This window comes from Suncus etruscus, chromosome X (genome assembly GCF_024139225.1).
Source record: "Suncus etruscus isolate mSunEtr1 chromosome X, mSunEtr1.pri.cur, whole genome shotgun sequence".
Classification (NCBI taxonomy): domain Eukaryota; kingdom Metazoa; phylum Chordata; class Mammalia; order Eulipotyphla; family Soricidae; genus Suncus; species Suncus etruscus.
In genome coordinates this window covers 49,329,425-49,353,934 of record NC_064868.1, presented here as the reverse complement: position 1 = coordinate 49,353,934, position 24,510 = coordinate 49,329,425, and the positions used below count along the sequence as shown (strand labels likewise).

At 39.6% G+C, this 24,510-nt stretch overlaps 1 non-coding gene across 1 annotated transcript; it reads right to left on the bottom strand.

The window, feature by feature from the left end:
- Positions 1 to 1,798: 1,798 nt before the first annotated feature.
- LOC126000369 (U6 spliceosomal RNA) lies at positions 1,799 to 1,905 on the bottom strand. The gene has a single exon (XR_007492711.1). It is a non-coding gene; the product is annotated as a U6 spliceosomal RNA (small nuclear RNA).
- Between the last annotated feature and the right edge of the window lie 22,605 nt (positions 1,906 to 24,510).

Here is a 24,510-nt window from a genome sequence, read left to right as displayed (position 1 = left end):
ATTTCTCTGTTTGGATGTGATTATTGAAGTTGTCCCCAGTTATACTTATTCTGTCTCTTCCCTTCTGGTCTTTCTTTATATGTTATGCCATGTTTCTTATATCAAGACCATGGCATTTTTTTCTTTTTCTTTTTTTGTTTGTTTGTTTGTTTGTTTGTTTGGGTGCTTGTCGTTATTGTTGGAGTCCTCACTGGATATTTGACACTTCTATTTGTACTAGTGGAATGTTTCACCTTTTTTCTCTCCTTCATTTCTCAAACCAATGATGAGAGCCTCTAGAAGAATTCCGCTTATTTTCGGCGTATTAGACTTTTACCCCAGTTTATTACTTTTCTCTCCTTCAAACAAAACTTGAATTAGCCAGTCCTGGCCCCCCAGTAAGAGGGGGAAATAAGGGAGGCACCAGGACCAAACAGGTGCAAGACTACTAAGCAGTAGGCTAGATACAGAGGAGACCACATATTCTAGCAATCCTGGGGGTGAGGGAAGAGGATATGGGAGGTAGGACAAAAAAGGAGGTGTAGGGAGGACAATTTGGTGATAGGAATCCCCCCTGATTTTATGTAAATATGTACCTAAAATAATATTGTCAACAATATAAAAGCCACTATGATCAAAATAAAAATTATATTAAAAAAAGCCAGCTATCACATAAGAAATCCAATTATATGGGACAACATCATATGAAGAATCCCAAGATAGTCACAAATAACAAATATCCAAATAACAGCACAAAATATGAAGCCAGCACCTAACCATTAAATATCTCCCAGTTGGAGTTCTAGAACATCTGGATTGCAACCTTAGAGACCAGTGAATAAATGAAATAATGGTTGATTTAAGTTTCTAGGTTTGGGAGTTATTTGTTACACAGCAGTATATAACTAGGGCAAATGGTTAGATGGAAACTAAATTAGGGCAAAGAGATAGAGGCAGGGCTACATTTTTACAGAGAGAGTGGGGGATATTTGAATATAATTTTTTTCTGGGTTACATCTGGTGGCACTCAGGGGTTACTCCTGGCTCTGCACTCAGAAATCGCACCTGGCAGGCACGGGGGACCATATGGAATGCCGAAATTCAAGAGCCACCATCTGTCCTGGATCGGCTGCATACAAGGCAAATGCTCTACCGCTGTGCTATCTCTCCGGCCCCTGAATGAATATTTTTGAGGAGATATTTGAATAGAAATCTGAGAAACGCAAAAGACCTGCTAATTTCTTATCTGGACAAAGTACATTTTAGATAGAGGAAATACCAAATACTGGTATTAAAACAGGGTGTGTTTGACATGTTCTAAGAATAGCACGAAGGCTAGTATGTAAAACAGCTAGCAAGGAGACTGAGAATAAATCTAGGCAGAAGGAAAGTAGTTCTAGATTATGTAGGGACATGATAAGAACTTTTGAGTTTGACATGATTTGGTTTACATGTCAAAGTATGTTTACATGACAAAATTCAAAAGAGGTTTCACTTATTTCACTCAAGTAATTTCACTCAAGTGAAATTACCAAATAAATTACTAAAGCATATAATCTGACAAGAAACAACAAAGATAACTCAGAGACTCTAAAAACTATGGTGGTTACCAGAGAGAAAGGGACAGGTGAGAGGAATGAGCCAAGGGGTCTATTTGGTGTTTGGTTATTTCTGGAACTTTGGTGGTGGTGTTAGGAAATTGTTGAAGAATTGAGATTGCATCCCAGGTGGGTGGAAGAGAAAGGAATTTATTCACAAAGACCAAGAGTTCAGGAAACCCTGGCAACTTTTGGCCCCAAACAAAGGATTCACACCATTTTTATACATTCTATTCAAGCAAGCAAGCATTCTCATCCTTGCATAGGGGCCATGCTAATCTTCTCTGTGTTGTTCCAATTTTAGTATATGTGCTGCTGAAACAAGCACAAAGAAGCATTCTCACACAAACTAAGTTACAGTCAAAGTTGGAATGGCCTTAAAGAACTACACATTTTTATACAAATTAAGTTGCTGTTTGAAGCTGATGTGACTGGCCTTGAGAAACAAAATATGATCAGGTAACTTGGGCACCTCCATTCCTGTAAATCCTTGTCAGCTGTTTTTTACTGTCCAAATAATAATGTTAGTCTTGAACAGAAGTTCTTAACAAAATAATAGTAGCATATTTACTATAAATCAGATACTATCCTGGATATAATAATGAGCTAAACAGATGGCTGCTCTCAAGGGACTTAAAGCCTAGTACTGCAAACAAATGTGACCAATATTAGGTGGTGTGAAGTACTATGTAGTTGTTCTACATCAGGAGATGAGAATTACACTCATATAGAAATATAAACCTAAACCCTGAAATTCCATAACATTATAAATCAATGGCAAATTAGTTAATTAAAGGTTACTTTGGAACAGAGAACATTAATGAAGGGAAAGCAACAATAGAAGCAGGGCAATCAATTAGGGCAAACTATTTTGATACCCCAGGTAGGAGATAGTTTGAATTCAGCAGAAAAATAACTAGAACTGAGGAGTTGAAATTTGGTTTTATTTTGATAGTAGAGCCAGCAAGATGCACTGATACATTAGACTGGGATAGAGAAAAAGATAGGAATAAAAGATTATCTAAACACCTGGAAGAACAAGTCTACTGTTTACTGAGAAGGGGAGAATAAAAAGGTGCTAGTTGGGTAGAAAAACCAGGCATTTGGTTCTGGAAGTTGCCAGTTCTAGATAAATATTAGACATGTCAAGTAGCAAAATAAGTGAGCCTGAGATTCTGTATATTATTTAATGCTGAGAATATTTATCTGAGAATTAGTTATGATGGTAATTTCAGTCACCACATTTGACGAGATCAGTTAGGGATGAATATGGCTATAGGAGGAAAGAGGTGTGAACAGAAAACATTGGGGAATAGGATGAAAATCTGTAGTAAAAAACTGAAAATGGAGGCGTTGAAGAGATAGCAGAGGAGTAGGTCGTTTGCCTTGCATGGAGCCGATCTAGGACAGATGGTGATTCGAATCCTGGGATCCCATATGGTCCCTCATGACTGCCAGGTGCGATTTGAGAGCAGAGATGGGAGAAACCCCTGAGTGCCACTGGGGGTGACCCCAAAACAAAAAACAACAACAAAAAACTGAAAATGGGCTTTTTGCTCCAGATAAGAAGCATTTTCCACCCCATTGAACCTATTCAATAAAAATAAAAACAACCTGGACAAAAATTATAACGGATTAGAACTTGAAATGTGAAGACAGAAGATGAACATATTGGGCACTTCAGGACTTAAAAGCAATCTAATAGGGGGAGTGAGGGAAAAATCAATCTAATTGTGAATTATCTGTGTTAACAATTTTGGGGCCTGTATTAAAGGGTCCTGAGGCCACTAAAGTGAGGTGTAAGTCTGATGCTGGCTCAATGCTAAGCACAGCTATGTGGTCCAGTAGTGATGGGGCGACCACTCTGATGGTTTGTGGGTAACCACATGGTGCCAAGGATCAAGTTTACACACATTCACATATATCATGGCCTATGCACTGAAGAGACCCATAATGCCTATGGGCTCAAACAAAAAAAATGCACCAAGCAAAGCTTTCATATTCTCTCATCAAAGAACCAAAAGAAAAGATTACTCAGCAGAGCAGAAACAATATAATTTTACCTGATTGATTCCAGGTAAACACCACAAATATGTACAAATTCATTCCCCTAAAAACTAGAAAGTAGAAGAAAAATATTTTTGGATTTTTAGGCCACCCCCAGTGGTGCACAGGATGATTCTTGGCTCTGCACTCAGGAATTACTGCTGGGATCTAACCTAGGTCGGTAGTATGCAAGGCAAACACCTCCCATTGTGCCTTTTTTCTTTTCTTCTTTTTTTTTTTTTTTTTTTTTGGTTTTTGGGCCACACCAGTTTGACGCTCAGGGGTTACTCCTGGCTATGAGCTCAGAAATCGCCCCTGGCTTGGGGGGACCATATGGGACACCGGGGGATCGAACCGCGGTCCGTTCCTTGGCTAGCACTTGTAAGGCAGACACCTTACCTCTAGCGCCACCTTCCCGGCCCCCTTTTTTTATACTTTTTTAAACCATTTGTTTTGTTTTTTTGGGCCACACCCGTTTTTGATGCTCAGGGGTTACTCCTGGCTAAGTGCTCAGAAATTGCCCCTGGCTTGGGGAATCATATGGGACGCTGGGGGTATCAAACCTCAGTCCTTCCTTGGCTAGCGCTTGCAAGGCAGATACCTTACCTCTAGCGCACCTTGCCAGCCCATTGTGCCTTACCCAGCACCAGAAAATTATTTTAAAGTTATGAAATTTTGGGAAGATCATGCATAAAACTGACCATAAGCAATACACCAAAAAGCTTCAAAGCACTGACATAGAATACCACCCAAGTTTCAGAATAACCTTTGGGTAGCACACGTAAGAGCAGACCAAAACAGTATTTGCAAAAGTTTTGAAACTAAATAGATGTCTGAACCATAGTCCATAAAATCTGGTGAGTAAATGTGTTGTTAACTTAAACAAGTTTACTGATTGTTACAAAAGAATATTTCAATAGGAAGCAGACTCATAAGAATCTGCTCAAACTGTCTAGAATACAATAAAAATTATTCATTATGCCAGAACCACAAAATATCTGCTTGAATGCGAAAACATGAATTGCCAACATAGAGATAATACATCTGTTGAAATTATTTGACAATTTTGAAGCAGTTATTGTAAAATTGCCCTATCAAGTAAGCAATCATGAGTGTTCTTTAAACAAAAAAGTAGAAAACTTTGGCAAAAAAGAGTAAAGCTATAAAAACAAACTAAACGGAGAACTTAGTATTGTGATATAATAGCTGAATTAAAAAATTCACTTGAACAATATAAAAATATGCCTGTGAAGGAAGCAGGCTAGCAGATGGGAGGGAACTTGGGGACATGGGTGGGTGAAGGGATTAGAACATTGAATACCTGAAACTCAACTAGGAATAGAATTATTTAAATCATGGTGGCAAAATATTTTATAAAAACTCAGTTAATAGGGTCAGTAGCAGAATGGATATGATAGTGAAATAAACCAGTGAACTTAATGTTATCCAATAGGCTGGTACATGTACATTTGGCTATGAGGAAAGAGAAAATCATGCAATTTGCTGCTATGATGATGGATCTGGTCTTTTGTGGTGGATAGATCTGATCTTTTGTGGTAAGCATATCACTGTAGAGGGGATGGGGGCATAGGACAGGGACAACAATGACGGGATAATGATGGAGAGAAACCGAAAGTTTGGTGGAAATTGTGGCATTGGAAAATTTTATTAATGAAACTCTGCCATTATTGATATTGTAAATTGAAATTATTAAAATAAAAAATTAAAATTATATACGAAAAATCCAATATGGGAATAGAGAGCTAGTATAGGGGTTAAGATGTTTGCTTTGAAAGCAGTTAAACCAGGTTTAAGTTTTGCTTGGAATCACATGTTCCACTGAGCACTTCTTCATTTTTTGGCGGGGGGGGGGGGCACACCTGGTGATGCTCAGGGGTTACTCCTGGCTATATGCACAGAAATCGCTCCTGGCTTGAGAGACCATTTGGGGTGCCGGGGGATCGAACAAAGGTTTATCTTAGGTCAGAAGCATGCAAGACCTTATCGCTATGCCACTGCTCTGGCCCTCCACTGAGCACTTCTGAGAAAAAACCTCCAAAGCATAAAGCCAGGAGTAATTCCCAAACAACTCTAGGTGTGACACAACCCCCACAAATTGTAAAATATGAATGACAGTATATCAAAAAATATGAACAGACTATATAAAAATAACAAAATTTGATAAAAGATATAAACCTTAGAATTAAAACGTGAGAAAATCCTAATAAGATAAAACCAAAAGAATCTGTAATCTGATTATCATACATAAATTTCTGAAAACTAAATATAAAAATATCTTGAAGGCAAGTGGAGTGAAATGGTATATTAACTATATAGGTAATGTTTATAGCAACTTATTTGTGATTTACAAGCATTATATACAAGCCCAATTTCCTTTAATGGGCAAATAGATTAAACTGTGATATACCCAGATAATAAGAAGGAATGTTACTTTTTTACACACAACTTGAACCACACAAAAAATGGGAGACAGGCTAATCTCAAAAGATTCCATTTATGTAACATTTATTTTTTTCCCCCTTTAGAGGTTTTGAAGTCCCAGAGACATTCAACCTGATTGGGTTTTTTTTTTGTTTGTTTGTTTTTGTTTTGGGGACACACCTGGTGATGCTCAGGGGATACTCCTGGCTATGTGCTCAGAAATCGCTCCTGGCTTGGGGAACCATATGGGATGCCAGGGGATCGAACCGCACTCTATCCCAGGCTTGCACAGACAAGGCAAACTTTTTACCACTTGTGCTACTGCTCAGGCCCCAAAACCTGATGATTTTATCTGCCAGCTAGTTATGTGGAGTTACTTAAGTCCAGCAGAACTGGGAACAATCAGAGCCACACATCTTGAAGTACCAGGGTCCAAACCTAGTGCCACTCACATGCAAGGTATGTATTCCAACACTTTGAACTACTTCTCAGACCCTATAGAGAACTCTGAATATAACACAAATTAAGTGATGATTTGTAGCTGCCAATGCTTAGGGCTAGGATATGACTCTAAGGTGGGAATTTTTTGTAGTAATGAAGTAATTCTGTGTACTAATTATGGAAGAGATTACATTAATCTATGCAATATTCATTTTCCTTTCAAATATGTATGCCTAAAACAGATTTTTTATTGGCAAAATCTGAAGTATCATGGTACCAAGGTTTGTTTCCTACATCTGATCAAAAATTGTGATTATATTAGATGCTATCTTTGGGGAAAGTAGGGTGAAGTGTACACAGAACCGACCTATAGTATTTTTGCAACTGCCGGTGAGTCTTGTATTATTTCAAAACAACAAAAAATTTTTTTGGAGGTAACACCCAGCGGTGCTCAGGGGTTACTCCTTGCTCTGTGCTCAGAATTCACTCCTGGTAGCCTCAGGTGACCACATGGGATGCCAAGATTTGAACCACCATTCGTTCCATTCGGCTGCGTTCCATTCGGCTGCGTGGCAATCCTTACCACTGTGATATCTCTCCAGCCCCACAAAAACAACAAAATTTTAATATGAATACTTTAATTGAATTGCCTTGAGATACACAGTTACAAAGTTGTTCCTGATTGAGTTTCAGTCATACAATGTACAAAATCCTTCACCAGTGCACATTTTCAACCACCATTGTCCTCAGTTTCCTCCTGCCTTTTACCATGCTCCTCCTTGCCTCTGTTGCAGATATTTTTCTTTTCTCTCTCTACCTTTTTCCTTTTAGACACTGTGTTTGCAATATCGTTAGTAAAGGGGTATCAATTTACCTCCTTTCAGCACCCAGTTCTTTTCAAGAGTGATCATTTCCAACTATCATTGTCATAGCAGTCCCTTCCCTATCCTAACTGCACTCTCCCACTATTTGTGGCAATATTCTACATTTTGGGAGGAACCATTCTGGCCCTCATAAATATTATATTTGGGCACTATTAGCATACTATCTTTTAATATCCACAAATGCATATGATTGTTCTATGCTTATCATTCAGCCTCTGACTAATTTTGCTCAGCACAAAGCTTTCCATATACAACCATATAAAAACAAACTTTATGTTGTTATTTTTCCTAACAGCTGCTTAGTATTTCACTTGTACATGTACCACAGTTTCTTTATACATTCGTATATTTGGGGAGCACTTGGATAGTTTTTAGATGCTGGCTGTTGTGAATAGTGCTGCAATGAACATAAGAGTGCAGAGGGATGTTCTGCATTGCATTTTTAAGCCCCGAAAGTATTTCCTAGGAATGGTATTGATGGGTCAAGTAGAGCTCAATTTCTAGTTTTTTGAGGAATGTAGATATTGTTTTATTTTCTTTTTGAAAAATAATTTATTTAAGCACTTTGGTTACAAACATTTCTTAGTTGGGTTTCAGTAATAGTATGTACACCACCCTACACCATTGCAACTTTCCCACCAACAATGTCCCCTTTTCCTTCCTCCTCCCCTGCCTGTCTTTGGAAGAGAAATATATTCTCTTATAATCATTATCATGGTAGTTGTTTGTGCAGTTATTTGTGGTAAGCTTCATATTAGGTCCTTCCGGTCCTCATTTCTATTGACTCTGGGTAATACCCAGATAAGTGAGACTATTCTGTATTTATCTTTTTCTGACTCATTTCACTTAGTATAATGTCAATCCATGGGAAATTTCATGACTTCATATTTCCTAATAGCTGCATAGTATCACTATGTAGATGTACCATGGTTTCTTTAGCCACTCATCTGTTGCTTTTGTGTTCTTAAGGTATATCCCTAGAGATGATTTGCTGGATGATATGGGAGCTCAATTTTCAGTTTTTGAGGAATATCCATATCATTTTTTAGAAAGTCTGGACTAGACAGCATTCACATCAGCAGTGAGAGTTCCTTTCTCCCTGCATCCATGCCAGCACTGATTGGTCTTACTCTTTATGATGTGTGCCAGTCTCTATGGCATGAGATGATATCTCATTTTTGTTTTTATTTGCATCTCCAAAATGATTAGTGATGTGGAGCATGTTGTCATGTGCCTTTTGTCCATCTGTATTTCTTCTTTGAGGAAATGTTTGTTCATTCCTTCTCCCCATTTTTGATGGGATGAGACTCTTTTTTCTTAAATTCTGTTAGTACCTTGTATGTCTTAGATATTAGCCCCTTATCAGATAGATATTGGGTGAATAGTTTCTCCTATTCCATGTATTTATGTGCCTCAATAGCCTCATCACTGTTTTCTTTGAATTGCAGATGCTTCTCAGTTTAATGTAGTCCCATTTGTTTATTTGCAGCCACTTGTATGGTCAGTGGTGTTTCCTCCTTGTAGATGCCTTTAGTCTCAATGTCATGGAATGTTTTGTCTATGCTTTTTCTATAAACCTTACAATTTTGGTTCTGATATTAAGGTCTTTAATCCATTTGGATTTAACCTTTGTGCATCGTGTTAGGTGGAAGACTGGGTTCGCTTTTTTGGCATGTAGCTGACCAGTTTTTCCAACACCACTTGTTTAAGAAGCTTTCCTTGCTCCATTTTGTGTGTCTTTTCCCTTTATCAAAGATTAATTGATTGTATATTCGAGGGTCATTCTCTGAACACTCAAGTCTATTCCATTGATCTAAGGGTCTGTCTTTTTCAATACCATGTTGTTTTAATGACTATTGCTTTGTAGTATTATTTAAAGTTGGTTAAAGTGATGCCTTCCATCTTCTTTTTTCTAAGGGTTGGTTGCTTTAGCTATTTGTAGGCATTTATTGTTCCAAATGAATTTCTGGTGTGAGTTTAATCCAATTATGTGAAGAATGTCATGGGTATCCTTTGAGGGGTTGCATTAAATATGTACAATTCTTCGGGGGAATATTACCATTTCAATTATGTTAATCCTCCCAGTCTATGAATAGAGTATATGTCTTTACTTCCTTCTGTCATTTTTTTTTGTTTTTTGGGCCACACCCAGCGTTGCTCAGGGGATACTCCTGGCTGTCTGCTCAGAAATAGCTCCTAGCAGGCATGGGGGACCATATGGGACACCGGGATTTGAACCAACCACCTTTGGTCCTGGATCAGCTGCTTGCAAGGCAAACGCCATTGTGCTATCTCTCCGGGCCCTTCTGTCCTTATTTTTTTTTATTGAAACAGAGTTTTTTAGTTTTCTTTGTATAAGTTCTTCACATCTTCAGTTAACTCCAAGGTATTTGATTTTCTGAGGCACAATTGTTTCCTTTTTATTGTTTGAATTTTTATTTAAAGCATTGTGATTTGCAAAGGTAAATCTATCCTGGAGAATGACCTATTTGCATTGGAGAAGAATGTGTATCCAGTTTTCTGGGGATGGAATGCCCTATATATATCTACTAGTCTACTTTTTCATTTATCTTTTCAGAGTTAGTATAGTCTTGTTGGGTTTCAGCCTGGTTGTCCTATCAAGGGGTGACAGGGCAGTGTAGACCTCTCCCACTATTATTGTGCTGCTATTGATGTCTTCTTTCAGTTTTGTCAACAATTGTATTACATATTTTGCTGATAACTCACTGGGTATGTATATGTTTAGGAGAGTGATTTCTTCCTGATGTACATATCTTTTGATTAGTATGAAATGTCCAACTTTGTCACAGAACTTTTCTTGGTTTTTGGGCCATACCTGGCGGTGCTCAGGGGTTAATCCTGGCTATCTGCTCAGGAATAGCTCCTGGCAGGCACGGGGGACCACATGAGATGCCAGGATTTGAACCAACCACTTTGTTTCCTGGGATGGCTGCTTGCAAGGCAAACGCCACTGTGCTATCTCTCCGGCCCATCACATAACTTTTCTGCGTCTAAAGTTTCTCGTCTGATATTAATATAGCCACGCCAGCTTTTCTTTTCCTTTTTTTTGGGGGGGGGCATACCCAGTGATGCTCAGGGCTTACTCCTGGCTATGTGCTCAGAAATTGCTCCTGGCTTGGGAGACCATTTGGGATGCCAGGGGATCGAACTGCGGTCTATCCTAGGATAGCATTGGCATGGCAGAAACCTTACAACTAGCACCACTGCTCTGGCCCCCACTCCAGCTTTCTAAGGTTTTTTTTGTGCGTGTGATTGATTTTCCTCGAGCCTTTTATTATGAGACTATATTTGTTTTCACTATTTAGATGCATTTATTGTATGCAGCAGAACGTTGGCTTTAGCTTTTAATCCATTTTGCTACTCTGTGCCTCTTAATTGGTATATTTCATCCATTAACATTGAGAGAGATACTTGTCATGAGATTTAATGTCATCTTTTTTTTAGAAGTTTGTTGTGTCTGTTGGTCTGTCTTATCTTAAAGTAGACACTTCAATTTTTTTTTTTTTTGGTTTTTGGGTCACACCCGGCATCGCTCAGGGGTTACTCCTGGCTCAATACTCATAAATCGCACCTGGCAGACTCGGGGGACCATATGGGATGCCGGGATTCGAACCAATGACCATCTGCATAAAAGGTAAATGCCTTACCTCCATGCTATCTCTCCAGCCCCTCCTTTAATTTATTTTAAGGCTGGTTTTGAATCTGTAAAGTTTCTGAGCTTGTGTTTATCCGTGATGCTGTGTATACTTCTTTCAAACCTGAAAGTGAGTCTGGATGGGTGCAGTATTCTAGGCGAAGCATTCATTTCATTGAATTTTGTCACTATATTCCACCACTGCCTTCTTGTCTTGAGGGTTTCTTGCGAAAGGTCTGCTGTAAATCTTAAGGATGCTCCTTTGAATATAATTTCCCTTTTTGATCTTGCTACTTTCAGTATTCTATCCCTATCTCTGGGATTTGTCATTGTGACTAGGATGTGACTTGAGGTTCAAGTCTCTGTTAGCTGGTATACTTCGGGCATGCAGGATTTGGTTGCATGCAGTCTTTAGCTCTGAGGCTTTCTCTGTAATGATGTTCTGACTATTGATTCTTTTTGGGCAGTTTCTTCCTGGGTCTCTAAGACTCCAATGATTCCTATGCTGTTTCTGTTGAACTTGTGAAGGACTTCTATTTTCATCTGTTCATGTTCTTTGAGTGTTTTTCCATTGTCTGATTGTTTGCTTTAAGATGATTTTCCAGGTTCTTCTGCTATATGGAGTTGCTCTGCATCTCATCTTCCAGCTCACTGATTCTGTTTTCAGCTGCTGTTACTCTGTTGGAGAGGCTTTTCATTGAGTTTTTAATTTTATCTACTTAGTTTTTCAGTCCTTTTATTTCACTTTCAAATTTTCTGATTTCTGTCTAGTGTTCTGTTCAGTTTGATCTATGCTTTCTTTGATTTCTATGAGCATTCTTTATATTTATACTCTAAATTTGTTATCTGAGAGGCTCACTATGAGGTTGGTACTTTTCGGGTAATCAGAGCTGCCATCTTCATTCTCTATTCATGCTGTTCTGCATTGTTTTCCCATTGACATGCTTGTAGTGTGGTGTTTACTGCTGTTGTGGTGGGGTTCATGGGCTAGGAGATTCCTAAGTGGAGGGCCTCACTCCTCCCTGCTTGGCCTTTTTCAGCTTACCTCCACTTACCCAGCTTCAGCAAGGGGTTCTGCACAAGGGTTGATCTCAGGACCCACAGAGATGATCATCTGTAGGTCTTTGGGGTGGTGAGTCGCAGCAGCAGGCAGGCTCCTTCCTGCTTGACCATTTCTGGCTTACCTCCATTTACCCAGCTTCAGCAAGGGCTTCTGCGCAGGGTCTGGTCTCAGCAACTACAGCGATGATCAGCTGCTGGCCCTTGGGGTGGTGATCGATGGTGGCAGGCAGGCTCTTCCCTCTGAGATGGTTTCTTAATTTATCTTTCTTGTTTTGTGCCAGATTTTAGTGGAATATCTTTTAGTTTTTCCCCATTAACTATAATATTTGCCATGGGCTTGTGTTAAATTGGCATTGACTATAGTGATAAAAGTTCATTACATTCCAATATTGTTGAGAATATATATAATGAATGGGTGTTGGATCTTGTCAAATGCTTTCTCTGCATCTATTGATATGATATATTATTTTTATTTTTCCTTTTGATGATGTTTATATTACATTGATTGAATTGTATATGTTAAACCACCCTTGCATATCTGGAATGAATCCTACTTCCTTATTGTGTAAGACCTTGATAAGACATTGGATTCTATTTGTCAAAATCTTGTTGAGAATCTTTGTATTCTGTTCATCAATGATAGTGGCTTGTAATTCTCTTTTGTGCTATTTCTGTTTGCTTTTGGTATTAGAGTGATGTTAGCTTCAAAGAAACTATTTGGTAGTTATTTTCTGTTCTTCAGTTTCCTGGAAGAAAGAGCCTGAAAAGTATTGGCAGTAGGTGCTCATTAAAGATTTGCAAAATTTAGGGGCCGGAGAGATAGCACAGCAGTGTTTGCCTTGCAAGCAGCCGATCCAGGACCTAAGGTGGTTGGTTCGAATCCCGGCATCCCACATAGTCCCCCATGCCTGCCAGGAGCTATTTCTGAGCAGATAGCCAGGAGAAACCCCTGAGCACTGCCAGGTGTGGCCCAAAAACCTAAATAAATAAATAAATAAGTAAGTAAGTAAATAATAAAGATTTGCAAAATTTCCATCTGGGCTTGGGCTTTATTTTATTTGGGGGGGGAATGCCTTTGATCACCATTTTAATTTCTCCAGCAGTCTTTGGTCTATTCAGGTATTGCAGATCTTCTTGATTCAACCTTGTCCATTGATATTGAGAAAGGTGATTGTCATGGGATTAAATGTCATTCTTTTGTAGAAGTGTTGATGTTTGTTGGGTCTGCCTTGTCTTAAATTAGACCCCTCCAATCTTTTAAGTTTGGTTTTGGATCTGTAAATTTTCTAAGCTGTGTTTAACCAGGAAGCTGTGTATTTTTCCTTCAAGCCTGAATGAAAGTCTGGCTGGGTGAAGCATCCTTGGTGAAGCATTCATTTCATAAATGAGTGAGACAATTCTTTTTCTATCTCTCTCCCTCTAACTTATTTCACTCTTAATACCATTTTTGCTGTGTTTCATAACTTCTGATAACGTGTGTCTCCATTGGCATTTTTTTCCAGGAATGTTTTGATTTCCTCTTTGATTTCATCCCTGACCCACTGGTTTTTTCAGTAGTGAGCTGTTTAATTTCCAGGTGTTGAAGGTTTTTTTTTCCCTGTGTCCCTTTGTAGTTCACTTCTTTGTTTTTGCTTTGAATCTCTGAACAATTTTATTTATTTGATACTGTCATCCCGGTAGAACACACCAATGTCACAGAATGGACAGCTAAAAAGAAGAGCTTACAAAACCTTTCTACCATTGTATCAGTAACTTCAATGTATATACAATAATTTTCACAAATGTGCTTGCTAGTGTACTCTTTTTTCTTTCTTTTTTTAAACTTTCTTTCTTATCTTCCTTTTTATTTTTTCCTTATTTTTGTTTCAATAATTTTGCTTTCATTTATCTGGAAACAAATGTATTATGATCGGGGCCGGGCGGTGGCGCTAGAGGTAAGGTGCCTGCCTTGCCTGTGCTAGCCTTGGATGGACCGAGGTTTGATCCCCCAGTGTCCCATATGGTCCCCTGTAACTCCACCCTGGATTTAGGTGTACCTATCTGAGACCCGCCCATTTCTAGGAGGGGTCTTGGGAACTGAATATTAGGTGTGACCTTACCTGCAAGACCCCGCCCATTCCTGGGAGGGGTCTTGGAATAGGTAGATAAGTGGATGAGCCAGGGGATTAGGCCGGTTTGCCCTGCTGGGCTCATTGGCTTTTGGGGTCTTGCTGGGCTCTCTGGCTTTTGGGTTTTGGCCTCTTTTGGTCTTTGACCAGGATGGAGGTCAAAGGAAGATGGCTGAAAGGAATTAAAATGCAGGGTAGCTAAGAATGGCTGAATACTTAAAAGGTTATGAGATAGGCCACACACATGTGGTGAATAGGGCATGAATAAAGTTGATGCTTTCTAATGCCTGCCTGGATGAGTCTGATTACGCCGATCACCTGGGCCTGGGACCCACCAGCTGGATGGGGGTTGCAGAGCCATGTGGCCTGGAATGGCATCCATCTCCATCCTTCACCATCCAGCCCCATCCTTAATTATTTAATGCTACATCTGGCGCTCCGAACTCTTGACTTGAATCCGGAACCCAAGAAAACAGCGATGATGGTGAGATTTCTGCTTTTCTTTCTTTTTTTTTATTATTATTTATTTAATTTTTTTTATTTTGAATTATGAGAACAAAAGATGCAAAGAAAGAGGACAAGGTAAAGTTACAGTGGAAGGACAATCACCCATAACATAATTCTCAGAAGAAGTCCCCTTGCTGATATCTTAACTTTGAACTTTCAGCCAAAGAACTTTAAGATAAAATAAAACAGAATCCACGTGCAATTATTTTGTCCCTCGAGTCCCCAGATTGTAGCACATTATAATATTACTTAACAGCACACAAGGCAATCTAAAGCCATCAAACTTATGTAACTCCTTTAACATTAGAGGCATAGTATTTTTTACATTTCCATGTACATGAATATTAGCTTAAGTTAACCTCAAATTTTAAGTGGGTGTGTTTTAAGGATTAGAGTCAAAGGAGCACAGTAAAAACGTTGTTAGAGTGGCAATTGTTCTTTGCATAGGCCCACCAAAATATGAGAGGCATGGAAAGGAATAACTTTGGCCTAAATACAAAGAGATCTTACCCCTGAAGTTTCCTGGCATAAGACCAGCTCTAGGCCTCAGGCAAGTTATCGTCCGATCCAAGACATTGTCCGTAGTGCCACCACACTTTTCACACAGTCTCTGTTGTTGTTATCATGTTTCTGTATTAAAGATTCTGGAGTCTGCATGTCCTACATTGAAGTCATGATGTGGAGTGTCTTCTCGTTTCACCTCACCATGAAAGAGCAATGCAGGAAGCCCTTTCCTGTAAGCAGGTTGTTGTTGTTAAGTCTTCTCAGTGTTAAGGGAAGTCTCTTTTGAGCAGGCCAATGTCTGAGCAGTGGTAGGGTCTTCCGTGGGAGAGGATTGCTTCCAGGTGATGTTATAGACAAACCTCACAATTAAGGGGCAATACAGCAAGCCCAGTCCAGTAAGCAGGTCATCGTTCTTGTTGTCTTCTCAGTGTTAAGGGGTGTCTCTTTTGAGTAGATAGATGTCAGAGCAGCTGTAGGGTCTTCCCTGGTACAGGAATGCCACCAGGTGATGTTATATACAACCTTGGATGTTTTGTAAATGTCTTCTGTAGATCAAGGGGTGAATGGAGAATGCCCATTCTTCTGAGGCCTGTGCCTGGTCTTTATGTCAATGTTCAGGGTGTAAGGTCTCATTGCACTACAAGATTTGTGTGTTCCCATCTCTATTAGATAAGAACCTATTGGTATGTATAGTATTTTCCCATTTTAGTGTGCCTAAGCAAACAAGAAGTAAAGCCACGTGGTGCTATCAGATATATAGGGGCGTAAGAATATTTCCAACAAGACCCATGACTTGGTTCAAACATAAGTATTAAACTGAGGGATTCTTTCATACCAAATTCCATATTGAGCAGTTCACAAAGAGAACATAAAAAACATGGGGGGGATTGTCACTGTATAAGAAAATATTCAGCAAAAGTTTATAGACGTCAAAGAAAACACCCATAAAATGTTGAAAACATATGTGTCTTTTTTATGCCTTTTAAAATAGTTGGGTGGGTGTTAACTCCAGGGCACCACTTTGGTCTGTGACTTAGGACTCTACAGTACATAAGTTAGAAAGGGTAAATGAGGAGTAATGATAGTAGGAATTAAAGAAGTTAAAGAGAAATATGAACTTATGAAGGGGTATGCAAAAGGGCAGAGTACAAAATGGACATTCTGCATGCATAAAAACATAATTCAATGATAGTGAGTACTATTTTAATGTTTCTTGTGTGAGTACTATTAATGTTTCTTGTGTGAGTACTATTAATGTTTCTTGTGTGAGTACTATTAATGTTTCTTGTGTGAGTACTATTAATGTTTCTTGTGTGAGTACTATTAATGTTTCTTGTGTGAGTACTATTAATGTTTCTTAAAATATAGACTGGACAAAGATTACCAGTGACTTCAAGAACCTGGGAGGCCAGAAGTTCAGAGCCCCACCCAGACCCTCCCTAAGGAGCTGAATGGATAATGGGGGAAGGCCTAGGGTACCTTCAAGCTCCACCAAGGGACCCAACTCACCGGCTTGCCCAGGCATGTGGCCCGGGAAAGCCCTGGAGATCTGGAGCAAGGCGGTAGAGGGGTTCTGGGGTTACCCAAGTCCCGCACCCCCACTAGGCCTGGTCAAGCAGGCCTCCGGCATGGCAGGGGCCTGCCAGACCTCCTCCTGCTAGACTCCCCGAGATTTCTGCTTTTCAGTTTCATTTTGGCTCTTTTCGGATGCACTGAGCCCAAAACCCTGGGCCACGTGCCACAATTTTCAAAGATGGCCGACACCCCATCTGGGGGCTCAAAGGCCATTGAAACAAAGGTGATGAAAGCTTGCATCACCTCTATCCTAGGCCCAGGCCCAGGACTGACACTTTGTTACAATAAACAAAAACCTCGGCCTCCTCAAAAACTGATTAAAAGCCTAGATTGGAAACGGAGGAGAAAAAAGACTGTATTGAAAGTGGACTGATTTTCTGAGAACAACCTTCGGCTTGAAAATGGATTTCGACTTTGGAAATTTCGGACTAAACTTTTAAAATTCTGAACATCCAGATGCGCCCTGCAAAGAAGCAGTGGCCAAAACTATCAGCAGAAAATGCCCGTTCTGCAGGCAGCTACAACCAGCAGAAAATGTGCACCCTGCAGCAAAGAAGCTGTGAAAAGCTCCTATCAGCCCAGAAGCAGGAACGCCTGGGGCTCCGCTCGGCTCAACTCTGCTCCGGAAAAGCGGCAAACCTGTATTCCACCCTCCAAATCACAAAAGTGAAATGGCATGAACAAACCGGCCTGCAGAAAGTTTACAGAAGCCACGTGGTGAGATCAGCGTGGGACAAACCAGCATCTGAACTTAAGATTTTAGGTGTAGGGACTAAGTGGGTAGCCATATATTTTACTCATAGTTGGTGATGGGATAAGTTTTAGTTAGTGGTTTAAAAAAATAAGGGAGTAATAACAGCTTAGCCCATTTAAAGATCTGATTTCTAACCGCCTGCATCTTTGTCTTGATTTAGTCATTTTCTTTATAATTTAAATGTGTTTTGTTTTCCAGTTAATATTTTTGGTTGCAAAATGTTTTACTGTGTGTATTTTAATGTACTTAGCCTGTTTTTAAAATGTATGTTATGCATTTATGCTGTAGTATTTGTGTGTAGGGAAGGTTAATAGGTACAAAAAGTTCCCCCAATATAGTTTAAAAGTATAGGAACATGAAAGTTCTGGAATAGTGCTTGGTAAAAAAGCATTAAGAGAATATTAAGTTACAGGTGTATAGTATATTTTGCAAAAATGTTATGTTTTTGAAAAGGGCTGGTATATTAATTTTCACTTTATTACGTTGTTGTATGAAAATATTAACCCACCTTTGGATAAAGGTGGAGTCAGAATTACAAAAGGGTCTTTATAATTCAGAAAGGGGGGAAATGTAACTCCACCCTGGATTTAGGTGTACCTATCTGAGACCCGCCCATTTCTGGGAGGGGTCTTGGGAACTGAATATTAGGTGTGACCTTACCTGGAAGACCCCCCCGCCCATTCCTGGGAGGGGTCTTGGAATAGGTAGATAAGTGGATGAGCCAGGGGATTAGGCCGGTTTGCCCTGCTGGGCTCGCTGGCTTTTGGGGTCTTGCTGGGCTCTCTGGCTTTTGGGTTTTGGCCTCTTTTGGTCTTTGACCAGGATGGAGGTCAAAGGAAGATGGCTGAAAGGAATTAAAATGCAGGGTAGCTAAGAATGGCTGAATACTTAAAAGGTTATGAGATAGGCCACACACATGTGGTGAATAGGGCACGAATAAAGTTGATGCTTCCTAATGCCTGCCTGGATGAGTCTGATTACACCGATCACCTGGGCCTGGGACCCACCGGCTGGATGGGGGTTGCAGAGCCATGTGGCCTGGAATGGCATCCATCTCCATCCTTCACCATCCAGCCCCATCCTTAATTATTTAATGCTACAGTCCCCCAAGCCAGGAGCGACTTCTGAGCTCATAGCCAGGAGTAACCCCTAAGTGTCACCAGGTGTGGCCCAAAACCCCCCCCCCAAAAAAAAGATCAACTATGCCAAGTATGTGGTGCATTTTCTTTAATTTCTTTGGTTTGTTCAGTTGGGTTTTTAAAATTAATATCTTTAAACACCTTGATTACAAATATGATTGTAGTTGGGTTTCAGTCATGTAAAGAACACTCTCTTCACCAGTACAACATTCCTGTCACCAAAGTCCCAAATCTTTCTTCTCCCCACCCCACCCACATCTGCACTCTAGACAGGCTTTCTACTTTTCTCATTCATTTACATTGTTATGATAGTTCTCAATGTAGTTATTTCTCTAACTATACTCATCACTCTTTGTGGTGAGCTTTATGTCATGAGCTGGACCTTGTATGGTGTATGGAAACTTCTGTTCCATTATAAATCTAGAGATCTTGGATTCTGCACAGGTCAAAGAATGGAGCCTATGATGAAGTCTTTCTTTATGGTTCTAGAAGTTCTGTTTCATCACTGTTGTTTTAATCAGTCTTCTGTAGTTGGTTGTCTTGGCTTTTGGACTGATCCTAGGATGGAGCCTAGGAGAAAGTCTTACATTATGTTTCCAGAAGACCTGTTCAGTTGCAGTTGTCTCAGTCAGACCTCTGGAGTTAGAGATCTTGGTTTTTGTACAGGTCATAGGCCAAAGTCTAGACTAGTGCTTTTTATTGGTCCTAGGATAAGTTCTATCCAGTCATGGTTGTTACAGTTAGTCTTCTGTAGATAGTGATCTTGGCTTTTGCACAGATCAAAGGATGACAAGTCTTCTGTCTTCATCCTATTGTTAGATGGTGATGTATGCCAACCTACTCTTAGATCAAGTTGTTGCCATTTTCTCATTGTCAGGATATCATGTCAAAATTGGCGCATGTTTGGTCTCAGAGCAGTGTTAAGAATGTCCCAGAGGGAGCTTGGTTCCTGGAGCTGTTGCAGAGAACTGTATTGTTTCTATGTCTGGGATCTGGGGTTCAGGGTTGGACGGTTGTATCTAATCACCTGAAGTCTAAGTTGGGTCCACATGATATATGTTCAAGGTGGGGGGTGCCCCTGTATTGTAAAAAAGTATGAGTTCTTATCCCTAGTAGATAAGAGCTTGTTTCTATATGTAAAATTTCCCCTTTATTTAGTATGCCTTTGCAAGAAGAAATGGTGCTATATTATATTGTTGGTGCATTTGGGGGTGGGAGTGTCAGGCTCTATCTTCTCTGTGCCCTGGTTTTGACCTGAGCCATTATCCCATTTACTGCAGGTTTTTGTACCAAGCAGAACCAAAAGAGGTGAAGTTAAGGAAGTGAAGAAAACAGAAACAAGACCAAACATATATATAGAGAGACAAATTTTTAAAAAATTTTTATTGTGATCATAATGGCTTACATATCTTTCACAGTAGTATTTTAGGTACATATTAACATTGAATTAGGGGAATACCCATCACCAAATTTGTCCTCCCCCCATCCCAGTTCCCTTTCTGCAACCCATATACCCCACCATCACCCCCCAGGCTGCTAGAGTAGGTGGACCCCTCTTTGTCTAGCTTATTAGCAGTGGTCATATTCAAATATCTGTTTGGTCCAGGTACCCTCTCTTGTTTCCCTCTCTATTTAAGAGGCAGAGCTAGATAAATAGAGTTATGTGGTTTTATTTGAAGGAAAGAAAGGCAAAAGAATGAGGGTACAAAATAAGAAAAAAATAAAAAATAAATAAAAAATAAGTCAAATACTTTGAAAATGGGCGGAGACCTTCTAGAGGCTTTCAACCTCAGTTTGAGAGAGGATGTGAAAAAGGTACTTGAAACACCACAACAATACAGAAAGAAATATCAAATTAAATATCCAGTGAGCACTACAGCAATAAAGACAAGCACCACACAATAGTCTCGGTTCTGAAATCAAATCCTGCTGGAGTGCAAAAAGAAAGAGAAAGATAAGATAAAATAAAATACAATGAAATAAAATAAAATTGGAGATATCAACTTCAATATCTACACCAAAATAAAGACGTCAAAAATCTATCAATCAGACTCTGAGGAATTGAGGGGTAACTTCTACGTCTCTCTGCCTGTGCCTGTGCTTCTGAATCCCCGAAAGTTTCCTCAGAGGCCTAGGGAGCGCACCCCCAAAAAACTGCATTTTGAAGCTGCTGAGTGAATACATTCTGGCTGCAGGGGTCGCTGTCCAATAAGCTGAGGTCTCTGGCCTGTGGAGGCTCTGCCCTGCTGTGCCTTTGTTCACTCTGAGGACTGTCAACTAGAGGCAGCAGAAGAGCGTTCGCTTCGTGGCCACACACTTTTTCTAACCAATGAACCCCACCACAAAACGCAGGAAAAACCACACTACAAGCGTGACAATGGGGAAACCTCACAGGCAAACACTATCCACAGAGAATGAAGACAAAAGCTCGGATGACCTAATAAATTCCAACCACCTGATTAAACTTTCAGATAAGGAGTTTAGAATAGAAATATGGAATGTGTTCATAAAACTCAAAAAAAGCATAGATCGATCTGAAGAGAACACAAAGACAGAAATCAGAAAACTCCAAACTGAAATAACAGATCTGAAAGACACAGTTGCTCAACTGAAAACCTCAATGGATAGCCTCGCCAACAGGGTATCAGCAGCTGAGGAGAGAATCGGAGTACTGGAAGATGTGATGCAGAAAAACTCAACACAGAGAAGAAATTGAAAAAGAACCTTAAGACAAACGAACAGGCAATGGAGAAAGTACTCAAGGCATGCGAACAGATGAAAATAGAAGACTTTGATAAACTCAACAGAAACAACATAAGAAACATTGGAGTCCCAGAAACCCAGGAAGGAGATCTCCAGGAAGAATCAACTGTCAAAGAAATCATCAAAGAGATACTCCCAGAGTTAAAGACTACATGCAATCAAATCCTGTATGCCCGAAGAGTACCAGCTAAAAGAGACCCAAAGAAAAACACCCCAAGACATATCCTTTTTACAATGACAAATCCCATAGATAGAGATAGAATACTGAAAGCAGCAAGATCAAAAAGGGAAATTACATTCAAAGGAGCATCCCTAAGACTTACAGCAGACATATCACAAGAAACTCTCAAGGCCAGAAGACAGTGGTGGGATATTGTGACAAGACTGAATAAAATGAATGCCTCACTGAGAATACTGCACCCAGTCTGACTCACGTTCAGGTTTGAAGGAAGAATACACAGCTTCATGGATAAATAACAGCTCAGAAACTTCACAGATGATAAACCAGCCTTAAAAAAAACCTGGCAGGTCTACTCTAAGACAAGAGAGACCAACAAACACAGCAAACTTATCTACAAAGGTGACATTAAATCCTATGACAATCATCTCCCTCAATGTCAATGGACTAAATTCACCAATTAAAAGAAACAGAGTGGCAAAATGGGTAAAAAGATGAATCCAACCTTCTGCTGCCTACAAGAAACACATTTGAATAGTCAGAACAAACATAGACTCAAAATCAAATGCTGGAGGAAAATCATCCAAGCAAAGAACACCCTCAAAAAAGCTGGGGTGGCCATATTAACATCTGATGACACCAACTTTATACTCAGAAAAGTGGTAAGGGACAAAGATGGACACTATGTACTAATCAAGGGATATGTGCAATATGAAGAAATCAGACTATTAAACATATATGCACCCAATGAGACCCAGCAAATTATCTAATACAATTACTGACAAATCTGAAAAAAGAAATCAATAATAACACTATCATTGTGGGAGACTTCAATGAGGCCCTATCAACACTTGATAGGTCAACCAGACTGAAACCCAACAAAAACATACTAACCCTGGGGCCGGGCGGTGGCGCTAAATGTAAGGTACGTACCTTGCCTGCGCTAGCCTTGGACGGACCGCGGTTCGATCCCCCGGAGTCCCATATGGTCCCCCAAGCCAGGAGCAACTTCTGAGCACATAGCCAGGAGTAACCCCTGAGCGTTACCGGGTGTGGCCCAAAAACCAAAAAAAAAAACAAAAAAAAAAACAAAAACAAAACAAAACAAAAAAAAACCATACTAACCCTGAAAAGAGTTATGGAAGAAAGAGGACTAGTAGATATATACAGGACACTCCTTTCCAAAAAACCTGGATACACATTCTTTTTCAATGTACATGGTCATTCTCCAGAATAGACTACATGCTGACACATAAAACATACCTCCATAAAATCAAGAGGATAGAAATCTTGCAGGCTACCTTGCTGACCACAAGGCTCTGAAATTACATGTGAACTACAAAGCCACACAGAAGAAAAATGTTAAGAATCGGAAATTAAACACCCTGCTACTGAACAACCAGTGGGTACGAGCTGAAATCAAAAAGGAAATCAAAACTTTCCTGGAAACAAATGAAAATAAAGACACAAACTGCCAGAATATATGGGACACAGAAAAAGCGGTCCTGAGAGAAAAATTTATAGCTCTACAAGCACACAACAGGATGAAAGAAGGTACATACCTAAATAACTTAATGACGCAGCTCAAAAAATTAGAAAATGACCAACAAAAGGAACCAAAAATAAGGAGACAGAAGGAAATAACAAAGCTGAAAGCAGAACTCAATGAAGTGGAAACTCAAAAAACAATCTGAAAGATCAATGAAAGCAGAAGTTGGTTCTTTGAAAAAATAAACAAGATTGATAGACCATTGGCAAAACTCACAAATAAGGAGAGAGAGAAATCTGATAACCCGTATTAGAAATGAAAAGGGGGAGATAACGACAGAGATCCAAAGGGTAATCAGAGACTACTTCGAGAAACTTTATGCTACTAAACATGAAACCTAGAAGAAATGGAAAAATTCTTGGACACTTATAACCTTCCACATTTAAGTAAGGAGGATGTAGCATATCTAAACATGCCCGTCACTACTGAGGAAATTGAAACTGTAATCAAACATCTGCCCAAAAAGAAAAGCCCAGGCCCAGATGGATTTCTTAATAAATTTTTTCAATCTTTCAAGAGGAGCTACTACCAATCCTAGCCAAGCTCTTCCATGAAACTGAAAAAATGGGAACACTCCCAAACAGCTTTTATGAAGTTAACATCACCTTGATACCAAAACCAGACAGAGACACTGCCAAAAAAGAAAATTACAGACCAATATCCCTGATGAATGCTGATGCAAAGATCTTCAACAAAATCCTGGCAAATAGGATCCAATGCATCATCAAGAAGATCATACACTACGACCAGGTAGGTTTCATCCCAGGAATGCAAGGATGGTTTAATATCCGTAAATCTATCAACATCATACACAACATCAACAACAAGAAAAATAAAAATCACATGATCATATCTATAGACGCAGAGAAAGCATTTAATAAGGTCCAATACCCATTCTTGATCAAAACTCTCAGCAAGATGGGAATGGAAGGAACCTTTCTCAATCTAGTTGAAGTCATCTCCCACAAGCCAATGGCAAATACTGTCCTCAATGAAGAAAAACCTAAAGCCTTTCATCTAAATTCTGGTACAAGACAAGGCTCTCTGCTCTCACCACTCCTCTTAAACTTAGTAATGGGAGTTCTTTGTATAGTGATCAGGCAAGAAAAAGATATCAAAGGAATCCAGATAGGAAAGGAAGAAGTCAAGTTCTCATTGTTTGCAGACGACATGATACTCTACTTAGAAAATCCTACAGACTCTACCAAAAAGCTTCTAAAAACAATAGACTCATATAGCAGGCTACAAAATCAACCTACAGAAATCAATGGCCTTTTTATACACCAATAATGATAGGGAAGATATGGAAGTCAGGAAGGCAATCCC